Source organism: Macrobrachium nipponense, chromosome 35, assembly GCF_015104395.2.
Source record: "Macrobrachium nipponense isolate FS-2020 chromosome 35, ASM1510439v2, whole genome shotgun sequence".
Lineage (NCBI taxonomy): Eukaryota > Metazoa > Arthropoda > Malacostraca > Decapoda > Palaemonidae > Macrobrachium > Macrobrachium nipponense.
This window is the reverse complement of record NC_061096.1, coordinates 6767672-6793383: the sequence shown is the minus strand read 5'-3', so window position 1 is coordinate 6793383 and position 25712 is coordinate 6767672. Positions and strand designations below refer to the sequence as shown.

The 25712-nt window shown below is 37.7% G+C and overlaps 1 protein-coding gene across 4 annotated transcripts in view; it reads left to right on the top strand.

Annotated features, from left to right (window-relative positions):
- The window catches only part of LOC135208409 (uncharacterized), a 224592-nt gene that overhangs the window by 125059 nt on the left and 73821 nt on the right, over nt 1-25712 (top strand). Inside the window, exon 1 of one of the 4 annotated variants that reach the window (XM_064240545.1) lies at nt 6778-7485. The exons of 2 other annotated variants lie outside the window; for them this stretch is intronic. The gene's annotated coding sequence lies outside the window, so the exon portion shown is untranslated. Of the gene's footprint in view, nt 1-6777; nt 7490-25712 lie in introns of those variants that run through there. One more of the 4 variants, XM_064240547.1, reaches the window with a different exon arrangement.

Below are 25712 nucleotides of genomic sequence, written 5' to 3'. Positions count from 1 at the left end.
ATAATACAACTGTGAGCTCGTTGATACTGAAGTCCCACGTAGAAACTTTTGCAGTGTGATGAATTTAGAAGCGTATAGTACCAATGGCTCCTTCTTGAGTCGTTCTTAAACTGTATAAGGAAGCTGAAGGGTTTGAACAACAGGAAAATTTACGTTTTGGATACCATTTTAGTTCAAGAAATTGTCTTTAAAACGTGACACTATGCTAAAGCAAATAATAAAACAGTAATTTTAGCACGGTAAGTTTAAAGCAACTTAAAACGGACCAAATACACAAACGCAAGGCCATCTGAAAAACAAAATATTCAAAGGAAAATTCTATTGAAAAGTGGGTTCCAAAATTCGATAGAAATGAACTCTGCCTTCCCCAATTCTGCAGGTGAGTACTTTGCAAGGATTTTGAAATCCTTCAGAATATGATTTACACTCCAGTTAGCCTTGCCTCTAATGCTATATAACAGAATCGGTGTTTAAATATCGATTTTTTTTCTCGGGTTTAAATCTATTGGCTTTAAAAACTGTATTGTAAGTTTATTTCTTTAGCAGTATTTTAATAGATATATAAATCGGCATTACTTCTTAGGAAAAATAAGCTTCTATGATAGCCCGATTTCATCGCAGCTCCGGAACCTTGCTTCTTACCGGATACCGTGTTGGTGATACTATATGGCGTATGGGCTAACAAAAATGTTGGCACATTCAGTTTATAGCAAAGATACTACAGAGTATCTTTGGTTTGAAGTATATCAACACTGAGACTTGGTACTGTTGGAAATCTACGTCAAGGTTAATAGATTTTGTCAGAAATCAGTGTCAGAATGATTAAATTATGTCAGCTTTTCCAAGAGTTACCCAACAGGCATGATAATGGAGTCTTGATATCATGCCATCCGGGGAGTCATTGTCCTATCGTAAGTGGTCCTTGTCGCAGAAAGTGAATTTCATGATACTCTAAAAGTTGCTGCTACGAGGAACCTTCAAAGTCTGGTGCTTAGTGAACCTTGTGATTTTGACGTTAGTTCTTGAGGTATTAATGATCGTTTTCACCCATTACAGTCCTTTTCTTCAAGTGGTGAAATATTATTAGGCCTTCATTTAAAATAGTAGTAACAGTACCAGCAGCAGTAGAAGATGGTGTACCAGTAGTAGTAGTAGTAGTAGTAGTAGTGTAGTTCCAGTAACCCACATTACACATCACTGCAAAAATTTTCTTACGTTTATGAGTTGAAATTTCATCTCTCAGTCTGAATTTCTACCCAGAATGATGAACGATCACAAGTTCTGTCAACCAGAGAGGTATTTAGTAATGATCAGTTTTATATTACTCATCACCGAAAGAAAGTTAAAAAGAAATTGCCGTCAACTATAGTCTTAATGAGTAGTGGTAGTACTATAAAATGACAGATTACTCACTACCGCAAGGTTTTATTTTAATTTTTGAATTTACGACCTGAAACCTCGCGGTGACAGCCCTTTCCTCTAAGTCGCAATTGGTCATAAGCCTCTGTCGGAAAGTTGTGGAAGTATAGTAAACCGCATTATTACTCATCATTCGTCTGATTCACTTAAAGTCAGTTCATTGTACTTGATATAATGTTTGCAGCTTCCTGTTCGCAATTCAGCCTCCAGAGAGCGTCTTCTGTAACAGCTCCACCGTTTGTTGGTGTTTACGCTCAGTTGCTACGAGAGGGAAATGCTTCCCGCTGCTGGAAGAAAATGACAAATTCCTGTAATGGGACTCTGCTGCTCGGCGGAAATGGATTTTTCCCGTTTTCTTTTCTTGCTGCTTTCTGGTTATGACGCTCCCACATCTCTCTCTCTCTCTCTCTCTCTCTCTCTCTCTCTCTCTCTCTCTCTCTCTCTCTTTTCTTTTGTGTATATATATATATTATGTATGTATATATATATATATATATATATATATATATATATATATATATATATATATATATATATATATATATATATATATATCCGGCCATTTTCCCTTACAAAACTGGTTCAGTTTTATCAGGGTTATATTTTCGCAGTACCTCTATTAGGAAGCAGAAAACAGATAAGGTTCTATTTTCACCTCAGTATTCCAGACTTTACTGGAATTATTCATGACTGTTGATTAATCCTCATTTGTTGGTTATTCAGTGACCTCTCCCCGTTTGTTTACTTTCTCGTGTTTGAGCTTTTGTTCTTTGAAGGCCTGCTCTCCGGGTCAACAGACTTTTGGGCATGAGAGAACATTATACTGATTATAACATATTTTGTTTAAAGAAATGTTATATCAGTGTATAATATAAGTTATCCTTATATATCCGATGAAATTAATATTAGATTTTTGTCATTCCTATACTCATCAAGTTGTAATGAAGTTCTGGATTCAAATCCTCGTTGTTAGTATTGTATTTCCTACAGCTTTACACAGCACATTAGCGTCTGTGTCTCTCCACCTGTGCCGTTTCGTTCCATTTTTAAGAAGTTCTTATTGGAGTCTTCCCTCATGGTACGATATCTTCGGTAACTCTGTTTTAGCTTTTTGTGTTCGTTTTAAGATTAGTAGAAAGGTCATATACTAGCTAGAAAATATGGTAATGATAAAGAACTTATATTTAAAACAAAGAACAAAGAAGAAGTAGAACTTGATATGTAAGACCCACTAAAGTACTCTGGTTTAAAGCTAAGGACCTTAGCCTTAAACCAGAGTGTTTTAATGGGCCTTTATACTTGAGACGTATCCTTTTTAACAAAAATTTATTTACACACACATACACACAAATATATATATAATATTTATAATTATATATATATATATATATATATCTCTCTCTCTCTCTCTCTCTCTCTCCTCTCTCTCTCTCCTCTCTCTCTCTCTCTCACTCTCCTCTCTCTCTCTCTCTCTCTCTCTCAAGTAACAAGTACGCCCGAATATGTATTACTGGAAATTACAATGATGCAACGAAATCTATAGCTTTTTTCGTCATATTTACATCTGTTTGGTTACTCATTATCATTCATTCATAGTAGCAATATTAACTCCATCTTGGAGATATTTTTTCAGTTGATCAATTTTAGCGTTGACCTCCTACAGTTTTTTCCCTTAGCTGCAAAAGCGTGAAACGATCTCTCAAGTAATTCTGAGCCATTGCCATATATCCTTTTCGTCGTATGTTTAACCCCCCCCCCCCGAAAAGTTGGCGGTGAAAGAGAAGGCCCCCTGTTTTTTTTTTTTTTTTATTTTTCTTCCTTGATAAAATTAAGTACCATATTAATTACTTTGCCTCAGTGACTAATTATCATCATCTGGTCCTTAATTGGGTTTGTTTTTGCCCTGCTGTAATCTTAGAATTAATTTACCTCATTGGAACCCAGACACGCGCTTTTTTGCAGAGAGAGAGAGAGAGAGAGAGGAGAGAGAGAGAGAGAGAGAGATCCAACTGTAATCTTCTTATCAATTGTTTTCTTTGCAAACGTAATACTCAAGGCTGCTGAGAGAGAGAGAGAGAGAGAGAGAGAGAGAGAGAGAGAGAGAGAGAGAGAGATAAACATCGAAACTGGACCACATTTGTCCATTTTAGACTGGAGAGCTAAGCCACGACCAATTAGATGTAATCAAAAGTTGTATAAATCCAGTGAATTATGGAAACGATTAATGCAGCATGCTCGATCTTACGATAGGGTAATCACGTAGCGGAGAAAAGGCGAAGAAAATGTGAAGTTTTGTTTTAAATTCGTCTTTACGACTCTTGACCTTACACTGAGACTCGCCTGCCTTCCTGATACCTCGCCCTTCATACCCACGGCATTAAAATTCGATGCTGTTCCTGAGGGATGCAGACAACGCCCCAATAAATTTCAGGCGGATTTGGTAGTTATGACTCCTGCGACGTCGACGATTTCCCGCAGCCTCTGATGAATGGCTCCAGGGACATAGTAGAGCTCTGGCAGGGATTCTTAATTCTTACTACGTCTGATGATCATCCTTTTCGTTATTATCGGTATACATAGTATATTCCACCAGTCGCGTGTGTGTGTGTGTATATATATGTGTGTGTGTGTATATGTGTGTGTGTGTATATGTGTGTGTGTGTGTGTGTGTGTGAATTTAAACTTTATTGAATGTACCTTTCATCACGAATTTATTTCTGACCGGCAGTGCTTGGTCAGCTGACTAGATACTGAGACTTTTGAAATGTTGCAGCAATGTTTTGTGAGACAAAAGCAGAAAACAATTTCTTTTTTCTTTTTAAATGTGGCAACTTTCACATTTTTCTTTTTCTTGGTAATTAGAAAAAATCCTCATCAGGTTATTCGCAAATGAAATAGATTGGTTGGCAAATTCGAAATAGTGGCGACACTTTGCTAAAAATCAGCACCGGATATACGGACCATTACCTTGAGTCTTTCCTGCTCTCTCTCTCTCTCTCTCTCTCTCTCTCTCTCTCTCTCTCTCTCTCTCTCTCAATCTACGTGTCTGTAAGTTCAAGCCCGTGTATAGTATTATTTTTACACTTCGGTCTGTATATATTTAATTGCTCTTCGTTTATCAATTTTATATAACTTTTAGTGACCAAAAGCTTTTTTGCGACTTCCTCTTCGCTCTGTATTTTTTGTTGAATCTAACCAAAGCAGAGTCAGACACGTCCTCGGGCATTTCTTGCCAGGGATCACCGGAATTCGTAAATGTAACTATAAACTTTTTTACCCTAATTTTTTACATCGCCGGAAATAACTCGGGATCGCAGGCTAAAAGACTTTTTTTTTTTTTTTTTTTTTTTTTTTTTTTTTTTGTTTTTTTTTTTTTTTTTTTTTTTTTCAAAAATATCTGAACAGCAGCGATCAATCAGGGTTACTTCCTCTGAATTCCAGGGGAACCCTGAAGTACTCGTGGCTGAGGGTCGTTGGCCAATATGTGTCACTGACCTTTGGGAGAGTGTTGTAACATATTTCTTTCTCTATGGAATATAGGATTTTAACTGCATTGCAGAATGCTGGTTTCTCGGTTAGTGAAGTCATTGAATTTGATCAGTGTTTCATTGGGTGATCACCAGTGAATACCAGTCGTCGTTGAGGTATAGACTCCCTTAACTGTTTAGAAGCCATGAGCATCATCATCACAGAAATGAGTAAGAGAGAGAGAGAGAGAGAGAGAGAGAGAGAGAGAGAGAGAGAGAGAGAGAGAGAGAGCTCCTCTCGATTTTCTAACTCTTATTGGCGTAATCTCATCCCCGCAGGCCTGAATTCGGAATGGGAGATAAAATGCCAGAAGGAAGAGTTTCTTCCTTCTCCCTTTCTAGGTGGCGTTCGTCCTCTCGTACACAGTGGGAAGAACGAACGTTTCTTAACACACGATAATGCAAAGAAGGATAAGAATGTTTCACTTATGCGTATCTGTGCTTGCCGAAATCAGGTACATTGAACTAGAGCTGAAATACGTAGGCCATTCCTCAAAATGGTAACAATGTTTTAGCGGGTTTTGCTTTTTATGTGCTTTATTTCCTATAGTAGCCTGTTCGGATTCAATTCTTGCAAGGGTAAGAGTATTTAGAGACATGTCGATAGGTTAAGAAAACATTGTGGGTATTAAGATACCGTGCATAGATACGCTCAATGGACGCACCAGTGATTATACCTATATACATAAATACATACATACCTATAATGTCAGTCTGAAGAGAACACGAAAGTAGCCATATAAATAACATCAGTTGATAACTGCCAAAAGTATAATTACTGTTCAACCAGTTTTATCGATATGAGCATTTTCCGTTCACTTGTTTCTACTTTTTTTAAACTCGCTATTACACTAATTTTTTGGAATACGTTTTGTGATCCACTAAAGAAACAATATCCACAAGAACCAAGTTCCAACGTTTGACCATTCGCGAAGATATACCATAACAAGATTTTTTTATGACGTTCTTGGTATTTCATAGAAATTTGGAAAAAAGCTCCTTTTGGGATACTTCTCGTATGGGTCAGTTACCAGCCTAAATCAGAAGAGACTGGAGACAGTCGCCGAAGGGAAAAAGGTCACGGTGCCCGATAAGCGAATCACAACCAAGGCAACCCAGTTCTGATTCCATATCTTGAAAAATGTGCTGAGTAAGATTGCAAATGATCAGGATTATAAACATCGTTAAATATGATACGGGAAGAGGGCCCTACCTGAATTTGTGGCACCCTCTGAATACTTTCATTTTCCCTTAACATCTTTTGATTTACCTTGCATCGTAATGACTTTGACTTCAATAAAATCATGGGAGGAACCTTTCAAGCTCCTGAAATCCGGAAGCGTGAAATAGTTATGTTTTGCTGCGGTTCTTTTGCCTTAGAAGTCCTCGTGAGAGCAGCATTCTTGCCGAAGGTGTTTTGGGATAAGCAGTGTTACCTTATGGCAGCTGTCCTCGGTTTTGTTCGCATTGAGTTCAATGTCTTTTGAGAGAATACATACGGTTTACAGGTCCTTCTGAACGAGGATTTGACAGAAGTCCCGCTGAATAAGATCGCTGCATTCAGTTCTGATGTAAAACTGTTATCTCATTCGTTTCTCACTAAATCATTTTTATTTGTATTTTATTTTTTGTGCCGTTTAAAGTATTGCGCGCAAGTTCACGAGGGAGAAGAGAAATAGAAACGCTTCTTTTTTTTTATGAAACATTTAAAGACGTTACGTGATTCGTTGTCATGGTGGGTGAAGCCAAACACACCTGGTCACCTGGTGGGACACAATTAACCAGAAGGAAACGCGGGCTCGCGGGATGAGTCCTAAGAAGCCAGAATCAAGCTCAGCCAGCCATTGTTTGCGCGGCAGCGTGTGAGGACGAGCGGACCGAGCCGTCCACTTCAGGCCTCTTATCCTCTGAAGTACTTGATCACAGGTACAAGAGGTTTTCAGGCAAGGGTCCTCACCAGCACAAGGCTGGATTGATATAAACCAACAACTACCACCGTGGACAACTTTATTCTAGTTGGATTAGTCGACTGGAAACCGTCTGCTAACCGTTTTGTGAAAATTTGTCCACGGAACTACAGTCTTAAATTCACTGATAGACTTGAAGGTTATGTGAAGGTAATCCCTGTACTATACGGAATTTTCTTTAGTGCGTGAAATGACATCGTTCCAGTTTCACAGTCGTTTTGTGCAAATTGTCACTAGAAACAAATGTGTATGTTCCTGAAACACTTCCGTGCCAAACTTACTGAAAGACCTCTAAGATATGTGAGGGTAGCCTGTGTACTATGAAGAATTTTCTCGTGTTGGATAATATGATATTATGCATCGGCCCAGTTTAAAAAGTTGTGTGGAAATTTGCCCCTCGGACACCACTTACATTCGCTGGATGACTTGAAGGTTATGTAACATTAACCTCTGCAGAGCACGTTCTCTATATAATCCTGGAACACCATTGTATTACATTCGGTGGATAACCTGGAGGTTATTTGAAATTAGCTCGAATGTTCTAGTGACAGGTTTTGCGTCCTTCCTAAGTGGTAAGTGAGTTTCATTAGTCTGTTGTCGGTATTTCTGTTGGTTAAGTGGCATTTTTTCTGTACATTAACGTATATGTGTATATATATATACATATAATATATATATATATATATATCATATATATATATATATATATATCAGTCTTCAATGTAGTGGACCAAGTCTGTGAAGAGAATTAAAAGAAAACGGCAGCAGTAGGCATTGCTTGCATTGTTTAGCCAACTGCACTTAGCATTGTTTGATGTGATCATATAACTTCTTTTGCATTAGATGTAAGTTATGAAACCCTTGTCATGTCATCTTGTTTATTTATAGTTTACCGTGTGTCGACGCGAAAAAACAGACGCAGGTCATCATATCTTGATTAGTATATCAAAGTCTATTAGTGATATCTCATACCATGGATTCTCTACATTCACGGTGGTATATTTATCTTAGGTGATTAATTAAGCGATTGAATGTATGAAATGATTCCTTGTATAATGTGCAGTCTTCCTTAGTGGCCAGAATAACCGCTTTGGCAAACAGTGCAGTATCCTGCATCCTACAGGACTCGTCTCATAGAGTTTCAGCCATGAGGTTATGTCACGGCTCAGAGGGAAATTTGTTTATTGTTAAAATGATTTTCCATATCATCTTTATCAGTTGAGACAAATGACTGTGTTCAGTGCGTTGTAGCGTTAAGGCTGTAAGAAAAACAATCATTAGTGTAGCCAAATCGTATTGTTTTCGTTGAGAATCCCATCAATTTCTTCATCAAATTACGACCGCGGTTGCGTGGACGTGATTGTGAATGCGATGATTCAGCAATTAAAATGGGATTGACCACACCGTTATAATTCCCTGGAAAGGACGAATCGATGCCTTTAGACTTTTGTTTTCGTGTCAAACTTTATATATTATTATTATTATCTATTCCTGCAAGTTCAGCAACTTCATATCATTATGCAGTTGTTTTTATTAACTACCGCATTTGTGTATTGCATAGCCTTAGTTGTTTTGTTTTATCCGCCTGAAGTTGACTCCTGGTTTGTTTCTGTTGCCTGGCGGTGTTGCGTCATGAAATGGTCGTGTGTCGACATTTTCCATTTGGAGTTTTGAGTCCAAGGCTGGAATTTCATGCGAGAGAATAAAACAGATTTTCAGGCGAAACCCAAACTGAACAACGCTTTAATTGTTCTCATTCAATGTTCCTGACTTCTTTCGGAAACTTTCTTGACTTTGTTGCTAATAGCACCCCCTCCCCCGCCCTGCCTCCCCCCTCATCTCTCTCTCTCTCTCTCTCTCTCTCTCTCTCTCTCTCTCTCTCTCGTCCTTCGTTCTTTCCTTCCTTTACTCTCTCTTTCTCGACAACTTTTCCTCTTTCCTTTCATCCACTTTCAATCTTAACATCGATTCTCGATCTTTTATATTTTCTCGCAAACTTAATATCCCTTCCTTCTTCCATTTCTTTATATTTCACTCTTACATACTTAACAGCGCTTCCTAATCTCTCTCTCTCTCTCTCTCTCTCTCTCTCTCTCTCTCTCTCTCGGGGCGTGCTTTGAGCGTTTTTCGCAAAGTTGCTTAGTCATTTACTTCACTTTTTTTCTTTTCATTGTCACTTGTTATCTCATTACTGCTTCCAGCTGATCTTTGGTCACTGGAGGGTACACGTGAGTATGTCATTATTCCAGTTTGATTTTGATCAGAAAAGTTGCAGTCTTTGAGGACTTACGAAAACTGGAATTTATATTACATTCCAATTCGCCATGATGCATACGTTGTAAAAACTAATGTATGAAAAAATTATTGATGGAGCATTGCACTCTCATTCATGACTTGTCAAGTAAAACAGCTCATTCGTGTACAGTAGGTTTCCGTGTCTCTGTCTCTGAAGAATCAAAGGTAATGTATACACTGACTAAACATGTGGTATCTATACCAAATGTAGGTCATTGATGCTAAAGCATTTTCAGTGTCCCCATATTTATTATGACTAAAATATAAAGTTACCGCGAATGAACAAATCTATGGTTTAAACTAATGCAATTCTTTAAATGTACTTCAAACCTTCTAAGTAGCCACTGTCCAATTTGCAGTCTTTTGAAATATGATTTACATCTGCTCGAAAATGCTTCATAAACTTTCGCTCTTGGCGATGTTCAAATGTAGCCTGTCTGCGATTCGTCTCTCTATAGTTGCATGTTTAAATGATAAATATCTATGATATGCATTATCAATAAATTTGCACCCCAAGCATTTTTATTTTTCACTTTTAGCATAATTCATTTAATGCAAACATACTCTGCATTATTACCGTTTGCGCTTTGAAATGTAACCTGTTTAATTGCTCTTCTTTTTTGATGCAGCGCATTCTTACCATGCACTGATGGCATTTGTTTGCACTGACGATTGTATTGCGAATTATGACATCACATTAGAGAAGAGAGTTCTCTCTCTATATATACATATACATATGTATGCACGTATGTATGTATATTATATATATATAATATATATATATATGTATGTATATATATATATATATATATGTATGTATATATATATATATATATATATATATATATATATATGTATATATATTATAGTCTTTACAATTATATACTTATCGGATAGAATTCGAGCAGTAGATTTATATACATATATCTCTTTTTCCCAACTAGACTTTATCCATTCTTACATTTTTGTGGGGAAGTTGTATATTCTAGAGGCCTTATATACCGGCGATTTCTGGTATTCATAGGTGGTCATCCATGCGAGGGCTGACCACATCCAACACTATTCGGTTTCACTGATCGAGATGTTAGTTTTGTAACGAACACGGTATAAAGGCTTGTTTGCTCAAAGTCCAGGCGTGTTTTACTTCCATGGGAACGGAACGACTACGAAAATAATCAACTGGGATAGTTTACAGATAAGCGACCTATGCGATGGCTTGAATTTTTTAAATTTCTTAATCCATGACCAGCACGAATATGGGAACAAAAAGAGTCAATGACTTTTGAATGAAAATGAACTGAAGATGACTTCTAGTTGGAGGACATTAAATGCAGGCGACTCCTCGTCGTGCGAAAAGCTCATCATAGACGTATTAAGGAACTTCAAATGTCGATGATTGGATAACTACTCTCTGGGAAAGACAAGAAAAGAGGAAATGTGACTGACCGGGAAAAGTGAGCGAAAAAGGAAGCAAAGGCAAATTGAGGTAAAATGACCCTCCGGTATGTTAATGCAACGCGAAGAAGACCCACGAAAAAAGCAATAAAAAGAGGGAAACAGAATCAGGAAGAGAAGGAGCATCAGCGAAGAGTGAAGGGCAGACCATAAAAAGGGAGGATAAAAAGCGGAGGAAGGAGGAAGGATGACTCCCAGAGGAAGGAAGCGAGATAAGGATGAGTAAATAAGGACAATGACCAGAGTCATAACAGCGAAAATTGTCCCGTCTGTTGTCTCCACGACCAGCTTGCTTTTAGGGCTCTCTTCCCGTACCCTCCGAAGACATTTTCGCCCTTGCGGAACTTTCGTCGTTCCTGTGCCGTAGGCTTATGAGGTTGTCATTCAGCGGAAGGAAGAAGTCTTTACGTTCTAGTGCCTTCTAGTGGCCTCTTCATTCAGTTCCTTCAAAAACCTTAATAATAGTATCAGTTGAATCTAAATGTCAGACCAATTACCGTAAACTGTAACATGCGTACATCTACGCTCCTGTGCTTTGACAAAGACTCATGGACAAAGGCGTGCACACATACATATGCACACACATTGTCCTTATATATATATATATATATAATATATATATATATATATATATATAATGTGTGTGTGTGTGTGTGTGTTTGCATTCAAACGTCTACTACATCAATTAGCTATTTTAAATGTCGGTCGCTCACCTATTTGCACATCATTGCTATCAGTTGCGAGTTTTATTTTCCTGTGCAATCAAGAACACACACTGATTTCTCGAAAAACCCCTAATATTTGTCCGCAGCTGAAAGTGACAGAGTCAAACAGAAGACGGGAAGGAAACTGTGCGCACAGGAAGTAAAGTGTGCCGTGTAAATATTGAGCTCAGGGGACTATCCAGGTGTGTGGTGTGCTATGGCAGGTGTTATCTCTTGAAGTGTTGCTAATTATCCTCGCTAATGACACATGTACTGGGCCTTGCTCATGCTTGGCTTAATTGGTGGTTTTTTTAGTAGTTTCAGTCGATGCGGCATGTGCGTGCAGATTTCATTTCATTTACGTACAAAATTAAACTTATTAAAATATTTTTCTTGTTTCTGAAGAGTAATTTGACTTTACTAAATCATTTTATTTTTTTCTTCTTGCTATAAATATCATGGAGATAATTTGTGGTCATTTGCAGTATACATCTATTTATCTGAATAGCACTTAAAGAATTTAATAGGATTTTCACTTTTTCACTTTCTTTTAATCTGACTGTTAAGTACCCTGTGGTAATAACTTGTGTATCTTTCCCAGATGTTTGCATCTTCTGTTGTACAGTTATGCATTTTAACTTTTATCACCTCATAATACATCAAAGAATTTTCGTTAATGATTATTCTGAAGACAATAATGCTGCCGTGAACCGAATGCTGCCAAAAACTGAATTGATCTTATGTCTTGGAAGCGGAGAAGTGTGACCAAGATATGTGCAAGGTAGAAGTTCGTCTCCGATGAATAGTATTGCTTAATTGGGATCTTTCCAGTGGCTCCCAAGGGTTTTAACTCGGTATGCAATCACTGTTGTGGCATGTTTAATACAAGCCCGTCTGGGAGGACCGTAGAAACACAGACAAAAGACTGTAAATATCATAAGTTAATGACCCCAAAGAGATAAGAAATATTAGTCCTAGATAACGACCCCCGAACTTTCCTTGGGGTCACTATCTAGGCAAGATCCACTACGTATTTTAATTCCCGTAGTTCAGTATCTGCAAATGCTACTTGTCCGATAGGAACAATGCTATACCTATCTTCAAGTTAATCATTTACTCAATCATTATTTTAAATAAATTACATTGTTTTTGGATACAGATATCTGGGCACAGAGTCCTGTCATTTTTCTCGAACATCGATAACATGTTTTCCATAAAATAAAATATTTAATTTTATATGAGGATTTACGTGCTTGAAATGATTTTAGCTCGAATTATGGAGCTTCAAACATTTTCATACAATAATGTGTTATGGGTCCACTCATACTTTAATAACTTTGGATACTTTCCAGAACCTTAATCCCTGATATTGCTTAAGTTAACTGAGACCAAGATATTCAACTTTTTCAACTTTAAGATTTTTGTTAACAATTGCGAAAAGCAGGGTAATACTCAGACTGTGGAATTGATATTCTGGGCTTCAATTGTTCAGTCGTTGTCAGAATAAGCAGAGAAAGTTTAAAATTCAGGGTCTCGCACTCTTTGTGATGTGCGATCTCGGGCAGGTGAGGTCAGCTGCCATATGACCTGGCTCACGGGAGCGTAACAGCACCTGGCAGTGACCTGACCCTTTCTGAACAGTTTCAGAATGCGTACTTCTCCGAACCCTTGAATGGAAAGTGATAGTGATTCGAAATATGTTTTCGATATTGGGTCCCCTTCACGGAGTGACGAACGAAAAGCTCTCTCTCTGTTCTAAACGTATGTATGTGTATGTATTATACATATAAAAGAAACAACCCACTGTGTTACTGATCTTGACCAGACCAGAGGACGTCGAACCTTCGAACAATATAGGGACGGACAGCCCCGGGGTAAATGGCGGGGGACACGCAATTACCAGCCCTATTGTAAATGACCATAATGGCAGATGTGCAAACGCAAGGGGTTTAAAGACCTCAAGGAAAGGGAGAAAATAGATAAGAATCGCCGTCCGGAAGAGAGAGAGAGAGAGAGAGAGAGAGAGAGAAAGGAAGGAAGGAAGGATAACGACCCCTGGCATACTCGGTCGTCGTGTGAGAACCGCAGCCAGCAGGAGTCGACACCGAACTTTGTCCTCCTTGTCCTCAGGTTTGTCCTTATAGTATCCTTCGTTACTTCCACCGCGACTCCTTCCCTTTCACTTCCATGTCGAAAACACCTGAGGCATCTATCTTCGTATGGGTAAGACACACCTTACGTTTTTATTTCCAGTACAATTTTATTTATATAATATATATGTATATTTCTTTATTTATATGTGTATATATAGATTTATATATATGTATGTATGCATATATATATGTGAGTGTGTATATACACTATACACACACACACACACACACACACACATATATATATATATATATATATATATATTTGTGTGTATGAATATATACATATACAAAATTTGCTGGTTGCATTCAACAGCCATTGTATATTTGATTGCCAAAATAGCCTCTTTAAATATAGAAAGAAATGGGAAAGTTAGAGATTTTTTGGGCTGTTGAGAATGCGCGGTCGCACACATAAACGCATAATCATCATCTTTCTCTACATCGGTTAATGTAATTTAATGCAAGTCGATTGATAAGATGCAGTAACAATAAATGCATATATGTCATCGTCCTCAATTCTGATGACTTGCAGATATTGTCAGCCTTGAATTATTTGTCAGTTGATCACAGCAGTAGGTAATTTTAGGTTTAGTGTGTATTTTGCCAGTTGTTGACAAAAAGTTATTCAGTCAGAGTTCACTGTTAATTCAACTTATTTCAGGGATGCCAAAGTAGTGTTATTTGTTTACCCTCATATTAATAATAATAATAATAATAATAATAATAATAATAATAATAATAATAATAATTAGCTTTCTGTAGAGAGAAAACCAAATGGAGGACAAAACGGCATGAATAGTCCTTTTTGTTCTTTCGACGCAATTTTTGCGGTTAACCATCAGGCGAACTTTTGTGAATTGATGTGCACCTGACGATAGCTTTCATATTTCCAGGGTATTTTCACATCACGCCTCCAGTAACTATTGTATTCTTATCGAAGCTCTGTTTTTTTTCTTTTTTATTCTTATGCTTCTCCAATCCGAAATTCACTGTTTAGGCAACGAATTTTGGTGAGTGATGCAAGATTTATATCATTTCATTTTGTGGGGTTGTTGAAGCAAGGCTAGATTGATGACGGGTTTTGCTGCCGAGAGAGAGAAAGAGAGAGAGATCGTTTCTTTCCTCTTTAGGAGTAATTTCTTTGGGTTCGGCCATGACTCTTCTTGACAGTCTGATGGCGATCAACGAAGCTCGACACCTCAACGTAATAATGGGATCATCTTCATGTGATATTGAGCGTTTCAGCGGGATTGCAGTCCTGGGAACAGATGCTGAGAGACAGACACAAAGTTTATACCGCAGATATTTTGCGAGATAGGACAAAATTAGTGTTCTGAGATATTCCAATAGGAGTTTGCTAGAAGAGGTAAGGACGGAATCAGGCAAAGATGCAACAATAATTCTAGATATATTAGTGACACGAAACATAATTGCTAGAAGGCGTGAAGGCAAGCGACCCTGTGCGTGAAATCACAGGTTTTATTTTGCTAGTTATACAGAGGAGGGTTAGAAAGGGAAAGCACCAAGGTGGGTTTGGGATGGAGGTTTAGAGGGTGCTGGATTTTGAGGTGTAACCAGGACCCACTGAGATCTACTTGGTCCCGAGTGTAACAGACTTGAAGTTTGGGGCGCACCGAGTCTAAATTGATGATCAAATGGGAGTTTCATAAGTCAGCTTCGTGACTTCAAGATTCATCAGTTATCTCCCTCCATCCATCCACCCATTCATCTTTCAGGGGAATAAAATTGAAAAATAAAAGAAGACCAAGAAAGAGGCAGCGGCAATAAGCTATACCGTGGGAATCACTTGTCAATTACGATCTACAGCATAATTTGGTAATGGAAGGAAATAGGAGGATGAACGTCAGCTCCGCAGTGCTTTGATACTTGTAACGTTTTGCTGCTGGGGCGGAGGTTTCTTCATCCATCGATGTGTTCGTTTGTCTGATGTTGACGCTGTCGCTGTCAGTACCTCAGTCTGGTTATCAGACAGCTCTGATTACGACGCCATTTATTCCAGAATTTCTGCATAGCTAAGTAACATGGCATTAAATACTGGTTATGCCTTTATGTGATATACTTTGACATATTTAAACTCTCTCTCTCTCTCTCTCTCTCTCTCTCTCTCTCTCTCTCTCTCTCTCTCTCTCTCTCTCTCTCATACAAATATACTTGCATCCATGCGACTTATGTGTGATCGTCTTGTCTCCAAGATATCTAAAAGAATATTTTGTGTTTAGGGTAATTTGTTAATATGAAGCGAAAATGATAAAAATAACCGGACATTAGTTCCAATAACAAACTTCTTTGCGAGCTCTTGGTTTTTGCCGTTACCGTGTCTCAGTGACTCATGCTACTTCCTTTTAAATCAAGCAAAATGTCATCATCCACTCTCCTGCTTTTTTATATATATAATAGATTGGGATATTCCCGTATGCTTAGATCCTTCTTTATTATAGAAATTTAGTTTTGCGTTTTTTTTTTACTAAAAATGTATGCGCCCGCGCGCAAGTGCTGCTTTAGTATTGTATTGCGTACTTTTGTAATCTCGCTGAACTTATATATATATATATATATATATATATATATATATATATATATATATATATATATATATATATATATTGTGTTCATTTCAGTTATCAATACGGTATTTAAGTGTTTTTCAAATTTGTAATCTGTATTTTCGTGTATATCAAATTTCTGTATGCAAATAATTTGTTATATCTTTATTTCTGTTCATCTCTTCTCTCTGGTGCGTTTGTCAGTTATCTGGCGCTTCCTTCGGCTTCCATTTCCACAATCAAAAATGGCTCCAAAGGAAACGCTAATCGATGCTGACTCAGAGGAAATTTCGGAAGAAACCACACTATTACGGATTCTCTCTCTCTCTCTCTCTCTCTCTGTGTGTGTGTGTGTGTGTGTGTGTTGATATTAAAGACTTAACAGTAGTTATTATTATTATTATTATTATTATTATTATTATTATTATTATATTATTATCATTGGCCCTTTATTAGTTTCCTGTCCGCCCTCAGATCTTAAAAACTACTGAAGCTAGAGGGCTGCTAATTGGTATGTTGATCAGCCTCAGTAGTTTTTATTTTATTTTCGGTTAAAGATAGCCATGATCGTGCGTCTGGCATTACTATAGGTTCCAGCAACACAGGCCACCACCGGGTTGTGAATGAAAATTTGATGGGCCGTGGCTGAGAGATTCATACAGCGTTATACGCCGTATAGAAAACTCCATTGCGCCGAGGAAACTTATTTACGGGCCACAGGATGTAAAGCGGAGGCAACCACTTAACAGAGAGACATTAACATTTTATCAGTTCGTCTGATCTTGTTTACACAGTGCTGCATTGATGAAGGACCACAGGTGGGGATCGCTTATCTTGATCGTGTCTTTTGAGAAGAATAAGTCTTCTTATGGGCTCCTCTCTCCCCAGACCTACTTCTGGAGATTTCAATAGCTTTAAGAGAGCGATCTTTTAAAAGAAATTCCCTGTGTGTTTTTTCTTTTTTCTCTCATAATTTAGTATAGCATAAACTATCCAAATTTTAGACTACTCTAGAACCACTGTATCATTTTCAGCCAAATTAACCGCAAAGCATCCGTGAATAAAATGGCTCCAGATTTGTTTGAGATGGGTCACGACCCTTCCAAGTGAAGGTAATTTATGGTGAAAATAAGGGGTTCATTTATAATCGTCTCAACCAGAACTGTCGTCTTGCCTGCAACTTGTGAGATACAGTGGGCAATACTGACTTGAAGTAAGGGTCGAATGTTTTACAGATGAATATACAATAAAAATCTTTATCTTATATTTGCAAGTATACCAGCAACTTAGCTAAGGTGAGCATAGCGGCCCCTAGTGTTCATGTTAATTTCGATGGTTCTGTATTAACGGTGTAAACTAGAGGACACTGTGACTATTAGAAATACACACACACACACACACACACACACACACACACACACACACACATACATATATATATATATATATATATATATATATATATATATATATGTATATATGTATGTATGTATGTATGTATCAGAGAGAGAGAGAGCGAGTCTGTGTATTCATATATACAAACTCTATATATGTAGGTGATATGTTTCAGTTATTTGCCCTTTCATCTTCGAGTGAGTTGCTTCAAAAGCGCTGCACTTACAATGTTCAGGACTAACGATCTCCAAGTTGTTAAGTAATTTCCTGACTGGATGGAGAAGGCCTGTGGGAAATAGTAAGCAAAAGTTGAAATGGGAGAAAAGACTGTTCAGTCAACTCTTCTTTGTGGGTGTATAGCGTGGATAATTATACTTTTGACAATATAAGGAATAAGGAGGTATGATGGAGATATAGTCAATATAAGAGAAACATCAGGATCACTGGCGAAAATTGGAAATTTTTTGTTGATATCTTTTGATAACATGGAGACTGGAAGAAGCCAAGGTGGTAAAGAGATTGCAGGGCTTGGACGAAGAAGATTGAGAGGAAGTAGAAGAAGTGTTGGGACGAAAAGCTGTCAGAGGTAAGGGCTGCAGTGTTTGGGTGTGAAAAGGGCCATCACGCTGCTGGAGAGCTTTGTAGATAAAAGAAGCCTCTCTTACTGAACTTGGTGACACCTGCTCTAACTGGAGTGGCAGACACATACGCACATTTATTAATATACACACACACACACACACACACACACATATATATATATAGATATATATATATATATATATCTATCACATACATAGGCATTTGATTTGTTAGCTGAATCCACAAGAGAAGCTTGAAAAGAAACGTCAGAGCGCCAATTACTTTTGCGTAATTAACGCTTCTTCCCGGTACAATCCGAAGATGCGTTGATTAAACAAAAAGTATATATATATATATATATATATATATATATATATATATATATATATATATATATATATATAGTGTGTGTGTGTGTGTGTTTGTGTTTGTTACAGATATGTGTGTAAATGGTAGAAGGAAGAAGGGAAGACCAAGAAAGAGATGGCGTGATTGTGTAGGGGATGATATGGAATTGAAAGGTATAAATGAGAACGAGGCACAGGACAGAAATCGATGGAGACGACTCATTCGCAATGGCGACCCCATATAAAAATGGGTTTAAGCTAGGAAGATGTGTGTAAATGGTTGTTTTCAAATCGTTCATCACAAATGATTACGGACTCTGCGTATCACCGCTGTCATATGAGCATCCAGTTAGCCTACTTTCGAACAAAAACTCGGTAATGATCAGCCCATCTTAAATCTTCTTTGCTAATATGAAGACGTAAACCGCAGCCGTCCTTCAGTAACGACGCGTACGGATTGTGTTCCAGACTTTTGACTGGACGAAAGACGCCACGAGAATCATTTGAGGTCTAACAAATGTGTTGTTGTTCTTACCTGAATTAGGAATATCCCGCCACACCCTAGATTGTGTTATTCGAAGCTGTATTTGAAGGATGAGTTATTACGAAGTCTCGCAGTTTGAATGAGGAAAAAATAACATTTCTGCCCTTGTTACCAAAACTATAACCATAAAATGAGTAGCTTTGGTATGGTCTGAAAACGAAGCAATTTAGGAACGTAATTAATCGGTGACAGGCAATTTGTTTCTCAATGGGAGCATAAGTGATCTTCGATGTCATTTGCCTTTAAGTGCACGGTTACAGACAAAGCCGTGTCAAGTCCAGCGTACGTCGCCCTGCGGCAGCAGCGAAGCAAGACATCAAATCTCTGGGTTGGTTGGTGGATGGACTCGCTTGTTCATATATCAAGCCCCGGGCTTCGGTAGTCATTTTGGAGCTCGCTCCCGTCTTTTCCCACGCTTTGAGCTCCTCTCTCTCTCTCTCTCTCTCTCTCTCTCTCTCTCTCTCTCTCTTATAATGATGACTTCCTTTCTTTTTTACCCTTGCAGAGTTCTTGGGATCTTGCGTTCGTTCTCTGTCACTGCAGACGTTTGGTTCTGTATTCCTTTCTTCAAAACAATGGGCGCGTTTTTATAACTTTAGAGTTTGAACTGGTAAGTACCTCTCTCTCTCTCTCTCTCTCTCTCTCTCTCTCTCTCTCTCTCTCATACCACTATCAAAGAGATGTCATTTTCATCCTTTGTTTACACTGATTTTCTTGCAGTCAGTCTCTTACTTTTTAAGAAATCCTTCGTGAACTCTTCTGTTTGCCTTTACATTATCTCTTTTTTTAAAAGGATTTTTTCTCCTCTTTATGTTGAAGGAGAGAGCTGTAGGGGGTTAGCCGGGAGATATGAGATCATCTTGATCATCCAGGCTTTTTCTGGAGGCCATCGATGGTCCCCCGAAAGGGATCACATCCTGAGTAGTGAGGGAAACGGCGTCGGATGTTTGCGGCCTCTTTTGTTGAGCAGTCGGTCTGTTCTTTCTTATTCATAGGAGTGCCCTGTTTTTTTTTTCCAAGGTTGTTTGTTTGTGTCGGTAATTTCGCGTTAGTCCGTCCATTCTCCTGTCCTGATTTATTTTTTTCCTTATTATTAGGTTGTCTTATCTTTTTTATTCAAGATAAGTCTTCTATTATTATGATTCTAATTTGCCTTTCATTAATTATCTGGCCTGTCGGTTTGTTAACAACTTCATTTATTAGGTTGGCGGCTCTTTTTACTTTATTTGGTTTGTCTGTTATGGCCGGTTATGGAAATTCAATCGACTTTGTTGTATTGAAATCATATTAATGGTTTTCTGTCTTAGCGTGTTCGAATTCTGAATAGCTTTTTGGTCATGTTTTAAATTCATTCGTTCTTTGTTCCCCATCCGGTCTTATCCTAACCTTTGTGTCATGTTGATCCTCGTGTGAGTCTTTTATGCAGTTTTACTTGTTTTCAGGGATAATTTTAGTCTTTTAGCTCGGTACTTTCCTTACCAGGTTGTTCTATCGCTTCCCTCTGATTCCGAAAAGCTCTAGTATTTATTTTTAGTCGTATTCTAAAGTATTTCATTCTTGGTCTTCTCCTGATACGTTCTTACTCAGTCCTTTTGCAGCAAGTCGCTTGACAAAGTTTTTCAGTAGTCTTACGAGTCTTCAATTTGTTTCCCTTTCGTTGGCCTGTCACAGCGAAATGACAGTTGCCTCTTGTAATAAATTGTCGGTCGCATATTATTCCCAAACGTGATTCACTCTTGCCTTTATATTAGCTGGGCATTTGGCCCAACATTACCATTTGCATTAATTTATGACTTTCAACTACAAAACTCGGTGTGTACGTAGAGTTCAGGGAAGTTACGCCAAGTCATTCCGTTCATTTCACAATGATACTTCAGAGGTTAGTGTAATATAACGAGCAGAGAGGAAGGACTGAGAAAGAACGTATCACGAAAAGACAAAGAATGAAATTGTTTAGTCCAGGATAAATAAAGGTAAATATGAGGACATTTTTTTTTTATTTACTAAGCAACTGAGCCATTCTGGGTACTCTTCATTCCAGTGTACGTTATTTTTGTCTAAGATGTTGTTTAAAACAATACAAAGATAGATAAATGTTAATTACTTGAAGTTCTTACTCTCGTTTATTGATAAAAAAATGAATAAATTAACATATGAGGCTGTATTTTTAGACAAAATAACCGACGCTGTTAAATAATTGGGTTATGGTAGACTACCATTAAGATAAAAGTAACACAAAAGTGAAACCTAATGAAAAGACGAGGAAGACGGTCGAAGAATTCATTTTATTGCTTTTGTAAGGCACTAGATGCCTTCGTTTCCATTTTCTTTAAGTATTAAGGAAAGTTTGAATTAGATTAATTATCAGTATTAGTTGTCACCGACTCTACATTTTATCGTACTGAAGTTTATTAACATCATGCGGAAGATAATCATTTAATTCGTGTAATGTAAGGAAGGTTATCGTGTAATTTATTCAAATGTGCTTCCGATGTTATTTTCATTTGTTATGTGAACTGGAGCAGCCTATCAGCATACTTTGACCGCTCATAATTAAAAGTGGCTTGCACAGATATGCACGAAGGGTCATGCACCTGCAAAAATGGCCACTTCCATGTTCTCACGCTCCATCCTGAGGATTATTGATTATGCTGTCAATGCAAGTCTCTCGGACTCCAGCGTATTCAAATACCCGTTGTTTGAAAACAATCATCATAAAATCCTTTATACAATAATGTAAATTATTCGATAATATTCACCATGGTTTTATACCCTGTAAAAACACACAAACGCACACACAAATATATGTATATACGGTGTATACGTATATATATATATATATATATAAAGTATATATATATCTATATATATATATATAATAGGCAAAAATATATATTTATGCGTTAAGTATGTAAATACGTTTATTTGTGAACATTCTATTTTGCTAATTACTGTATCTGTAAGTATACACACACGCACACACACAATATTTATTTGTGTTTATTGTATTTTACTAATTATGTCTGTCCTCTCTCTCTCTCTCTCTCTCTCTCTCTCTCTCTCTCTCTCTCTCTCTCTCTCTCTCTCTCTGTGGTACACAATCACACGCGCTCGCACACACCCTTATGCGGTATACCAGTTTTGCTACAGCGCTGTTGACTTTTAACGCGGGAGAGAATGGGTGTTTTTTCTCCCTCCTGGCAGTGAGAAAGATCAAATGTCACAGGTAATAGTGAGAACGAAAGAGAGAAAAAAAGCGGTGATTGGGTCAGATGTGACTATTATTATGAATAACTCCGGGAATTAGAGGCGATGGAAAATAAAGGATAAATGTTCATAGTCAGGCGATGACAGGAAAATCTTTTGGATTCTTCGTCTCTGTTTAAGAATTTATTTTATTTCTTACAAATTTTATCCTTTGTCCATTAGAATGGCCTCTGTTCAACCTTAATACATAAGAAGCCGAAATTTTAATTTGGAACGTGTGACTTAAAAATCTAGCGAAAAATTTAATTTTCTAATACATGTCAGTGAGAGAGAGAAGAGAGAGAGAGAGAGAGAGAGAGAGAGAGAGAGAGAGACTAATGAGATTAAACAACTTTGATAGTCTGGGTTCGAAATAGAGCTTATACTGAGTCACCTGCTGTCATTAACCATTTCCTCCTGCTAAAGACGTTGACACTAGAAGAGATCGCTAACTTACCGTACAAACTCCTCTACTTTTGTTATTCTTATGAAACCTGTTATTACTTGTTGCAGCAATAGTTGTAGTAGTGGTCATTTTTCGTCATTTTTTGGAGAGAATGGAGCCTAATGTAATTGGTCACACATTCGCAATCGCTTTTCGTACCTGTAACTAACATCCATGTGCTAACGGGCCATGGCGTTTATTAATGATATATCCAACCAAATACTATCAAGGCTTAATGATGCATGACTTCGCTGACCGAAAGACCAAGAAGAGTGACGTTCCCATGTTTCTCGACAGAGTTAAAAGAAGGAATGTTGGAGTATTTTTTTTCCGGATTTTGCTACAGCTCTAACTCAGATTCATTCCTGTCTTTTTAAGCCGCTTCGTTACGTCTATTTGTCACGATAAATCCTTCTAAACCCGACCAGTTTTATAGGATAAAAATGGTGTGCTAAGTCTGTTAGTCACCATTACAGGTTTATTCGTCACCTTAAAAGGAAAGAAGTCAATCGACACCCAAAGCTCCGAAGCAAGAGGGAACTTAGAGAAAACAAGAACCTATGAAAACAAGTCATGACTCTTCGTGACAACCTCCATGGGAGATCTCCATCGAATTTCTTCATTATTGTGCTGCCTCTAAAATGTCTCCTCAAGGCGAATGAAATGTCTACTGTTCATTCAGTTTACAAATTATTTACTTGAGGCGCTCATTACGAGTGAGTAAATTTACAAGTGGAGTAATAGTTTTTTTTGTATTTCATCTATATAAAAGTGTACACGAACACATATGTGCAATCACAACAAATACCTGCTTAGGCACACATGCATATCATGTAGATGGCCTTTCCCTTAGATGGGGTAGTTCCAGGTGTTATACATTCGATTTTCGGATAGCGGTGTAAGCAACCTGTCACCTATTAAATCCTGGCAATAGCCTTCATTCAGGATTTGACCCCAGTTCCTTTCACTGAGAACTGAGTGCCTACCAATGAGGCCAATATATATAAATATAATATATATATATATATATATATATATATATATACATATATAATGTGTGTGTGTGTGTGTGCGCGCGTGTGTGTATATGTATGTATGTATGTATAACTGGATCACAAAAGTTTGGAACATGATAAATCCATAAATAAAAGTATAAGCCACGAAGGAAAATATAAACAACGGAGTTTTCTGCAAGATCTTGTAGATACTCCGTTGTATATTTTTCCTTCGTGGCTTATACCTATATATATATATATATATATATATATATATATATATATATATATATATATATATATATGGTGTGTGCGCGTGTCGAGCGCACATATACGATAATATGTAAATTAAAATTGCTGACCCAAGCAATGTCATGAACTAGTTCATAGACCAAAACTTCTTACTTGAACGGGAATGAAGGAACCCTACTGGGTAAATTACATGAGTACTAGAGAATGTACGACGTCTCGTAGCATAAAATTTCTAAATTGAAGATTCAGGAGATTGATAAATTTACTTTGATAAGAAAAAGCTTCGTATTTGAAGGTATATATATTTCATGACCCTCGAGGAAGACGATCACAAGTGCATTATCAGTTGAAAGGGAAACCAAGAAAGCGCCGGGAAAAGAGAAGGCAAAGGGTTGCCAGGTGCGAGACTTGAGTGAAATCACTATAAGGCAGGAGGAGGATGAAGAGGCAGAAGACGATCATTAGGTGAAAGAACAACGATCCAGGAGTGGGAGACCGACGAAAGGATGTTGGGGATGGGTGGGGGAGGGAAAGGATGCTGGGGGTTTGAGGGGGATCAGTTCTAACGCGATTAAATGGGATTTACTCTCGGTGTTTGGGAGCCTGAGAAACGCCGGATTTCTTCCTCGTAATTGTGAGAAACGCGACGCTCGGGACGCCCGCGTTTCAAGATCAATTTCTCTTCGTGGTTGTTAGCGATGGAATCTGAAATTGGAAGCGGTCTATGACCTCAGTATTGTTGTTGTTGCTGTTTTTACAAAACCTAAGAACGGTCGGGAAGGTTCTTCCACTTTTCCTTAAATATTAAGAACGTTTTGAGGTTTGTTTTTCTTATTCCAGAAAATAAGAGAGTTCCAGAGTCTCACGTTCCTTTTCATCTCCCGCTAACTGTAACAGCGGTCTTAAACGTTGGGGATTTCTTCTTCTTCTTCTTCTTCTTCTTCTTCTTCTTCTTCTTCTTCTTCTTCTTCTTCTTCCCCATCAATCTGACACCTCATGTAGCGAAAGTATACATAAAATGACTTGATCTAAAGTCTAAGGAAACTAAATATTAAACTGAGGACTTCCTAGTCACCTTCTTCTTCTTCTTCTTCTTCTTCTTCTTCTTCTTCTTCTTCTTCTTCTTCTTCTTCTTCTTCTTCTTTTATTATTATTATTATTATTATTATTATTATTATTATTATTATTCTCAGGGTTAGTGTCAGGCATAGATTTCCGAGAGGACTATATGCAGTAAGTGACTGGTATTTTCGATACTTTTGTTTCCTCCTCCGTGTTCAAGAGTTTGCTGTCCATGGTTATGAATCACTGACACTTCTGCAAGTCATACTTCTGTTACCTCATCTCCTTTTGAACCACGCAGCCTTTATTGAAAAAAAAATTAAGAAATCATTTGTTCATTCTCCTTTATATTTGTCTCGATGATAAGCAATAACAATTCGGCAGTCCATGGAACGTGGCATAAAGGAGTCTGTTCCTGATTCTAATTTATGGCAAATGAGTTTTCTCTTAAATGGACAAATGGTTCTGGGAGTATTGGCCTTGGCAAGACGCCATGTTGGAGCGCCAGACTGGGGGGACCTGTGTTTACTAAAACATTCTCGTTTTATTGGAATTACCCTGCATGACCGGCACTGAGTCATATATTAAACAGCTATACACTATTTTCCCCCGGAGGCAGACGACTGCAGTGAGAGGACGTCGAATTTATACGTGGGTTTCATTTCGTGATTAAGTGTCATTTTGCTCCCATGAAAGAGTTCTCCATATGTTTTATTCCTCTTTCACCGTATATTTATGCATCACGTCTTTGCACCTT